Source organism: Octopus bimaculoides, chromosome 5 (assembly GCF_001194135.2).
Source record: "Octopus bimaculoides isolate UCB-OBI-ISO-001 chromosome 5, ASM119413v2, whole genome shotgun sequence".
In the NCBI taxonomy this organism is placed as follows: domain Eukaryota; kingdom Metazoa; phylum Mollusca; class Cephalopoda; order Octopoda; family Octopodidae; genus Octopus; species Octopus bimaculoides.
The window spans coordinates 72,623,529-72,626,432 of record NC_068985.1 but is presented as its reverse complement, the minus strand read 5'-3'; positions in this window follow the sequence as shown (position 1 = coordinate 72,626,432).

The window sequence follows — 2,904 nt, the reverse complement described above, 5'->3', positions numbered from 1 at the left end:
GTTTTAATCGAAGAAATCGACCTCAGGACTTATTCTGCTTTCCTTTAAGCCTAGTACTTACTCTATCGGTCTTTTTTAAATTACGGGGACATAAACATACCAACATCGGTTGTCAAGCGATGATGGAGGAAAAACACAGACACAAAGACACACACACACACACAAATACATACACCTATATATAAGACGAGTTTCTTTCAGTTTTCGTCTAACAAATCCACTCACAAGACTTTGGTCGGCTCGAGGCTATAGTAGAAATTACTTGCCCAAGGTGCCACGCAGTGGGACTGAACCCGGAACCATGTGGTTGTGAAGCAAGCTTCTTACCACACAGCTACTCACGCTATTACCTTGATGTAGAAAAGAATAGACATTTTAATTGTATACATTTATTTTTGCAAACATACATTATATTGACTGGAGAATAGGATGAAACAGAAAAGAGGGTCGAAAATTGAATTAGTGCAGAAAATTGGCAAAAAAAAAAAAAAGATAGACAAGAAGTTCCTCACAAAAAAGCGCTCATTTCCCTGGATCACCCTAGATTCATTATCACAAATGATAACCCGATGGAAGGAAAAAGGAGTAGTGTGCTAATTGAGTAAGCAGAAAGGATCCGAAGTTATAGAACGACTAAATGACAGACTATGGATTAAAAGACACAAATAGCCTGTAAACAATCAACGATAATGATGTCTTACTTGAAAAACAGAAAATCTTCGGAAGAGGGTATATATAGTTGTGAAAAAAAAAAAGGAGTTACTGCTAAACCATACTGAAAAAGAAATTTAGTCATGGCATGAATAGATAACTAAGCTTCCATCAACAGTATACAAAACCTCTGAGTATTAGCTGCTCCAGTACTTAGGAACTATAGCAACGACAACCCTAGGGCAAGATGAAGAAATCACAATAAAAAAATGTAGATTTTCATTTTCCTGAGATTCCGCAACTGAGTTATGTCCAACTCTGATTTTATATAAATCTTTTGAAAATTAGACTATCAGTGATTGTTATGAACAAGCTATAACCCATCACCTCAACATGGATGAATTAAAACTATTTTCAAGAGGTATTGCCAAGTGTTGCACCAGTGAAAGACTATACTTGAATTCAGTGGTTATATAAAATGACTATAGATAAATGTACCAAAGCAACACTAAAAAGAAGCAAAATAATTCAAACATTTGCTATATTTAAGCTATTAGATGAGAGAATTAAAAGAACTACACTTACAAGTACTTAGAAATGGAGTTAACCATTGTAATACATCCTTGGAAAATTAAGCAACTATAAAAAAAAAGAAATCAGGTAAATATTAACGATCAAATTTAATGTGGGAAACATAATTATAAGTATAAATACAGCAGCCACCATCAGTCATAAGCTGCTATTCCATTATAAGAAATTGGGGTTTAAATGAACTGAAGAACCTAGACAGGGCAACTGCATTAAAGCAGATGCAGGCTGGTTCTTTCTGCCAAAGGCAACTGGAGGGAATAACTTCGTACAAACAGTGAACAGTTTCAAAGTAAGTACAGTGTGTCTATAAAAGAGTTAGAAAGAAGCAAAAATTAGTTCAAGTATTAAACTCAATTCTAATTATACTGTAGACAAGTTTAAATATGAACAAATCAACTGAAAATATACAAATACAAAAAAGTACAAGCAAAAATAGAAAATAAAATCAAAACAGAACTCATAAAATGCATTCAAATAAAAGGAAGAAAAAACAAACAAAGGCAACCTCTCCTGGTCAGTATTCTATATGTCTCAAAATAGTAGATATGAACCAATGTGAAAAGTAGGAACATCTGAAAAGCTACAGATTAAAGCCAGAAACGGAAGGTCTGCTTTTATATACACAAAATCAATACCAAGCAAAAATAAGAAATCCAAACACTAGCATCAGCTGTAGATAGAGTATGAAGTAAACAAATTGAAAACATCGACCGCACCATTTCCGGCTGTCTTTATAATGACATAATATATGCACAGACCGGATAAGTAACTATATTCATTGGTAACATGCAAGCACGTCTACAAGATAACTAAAATTATGTGTGATTTTAAGCACTCGCTAAACCCTGTGTGTGAAAATGAACTAGACTGCCTACGATAGTCTAGTATATAAACTATCCAGAGTGACAAGAAGCCCAAGGCAAATCACTGGGGAAGCCTCTATGTGGTCACTCGGCATACTAGAAATAAGAACCCAATCTCTTTGTAATTATTCCCTCCCGTCTTGAAATAAAAATAAAATAAAACGAAGGAAGGGAAAGGTAGGATATTGTGGTCGAAGGTACAGATTGCTTGAAATAAAAGATGGAATGATTATGCATAGAATGCTTTTTATCATAAGTCTTCTCGATCAGGACAGACTTAGGGTTAAGCAACAACAACAACAGTAGCAACAGAGAAGTACTCCAGATATCTTAAAGATAGTAATAAAAATCGACGTACTCTAATAAACATCTCGATCCATCGAAATGAGACTAAGCAAGGCGTTATGCAATGAGAGAGTAACAATAATTATTAGTGCATTACCAAAGAACATCAACATTAATCAAAAACAGTATATTAGGACCCAACACTTTAAACTTAATCAAAAATCTAATTCAACGAATTAGTTCACCCCGTCATACACAGACTATAGGGCTTTCCTATAAGGTGTTATCCACCCCTGATTGGAACTCTCCCGTATGACATGTACGCATGCTCAGTGACTTGCTTTAACAGTTGCAATCAGCTGAATGCACATTGCCAGTGACATTTGACATAATTACCCACACTCTGTGGTCAGGATTCTTTTTTTGGTTTGATGTCGGTATCGAAGGGATTACCAGACACCGGACAATACAGTGAGAGCAGCTTTCACTCACATCGTGGTATTCTATGCTGTGT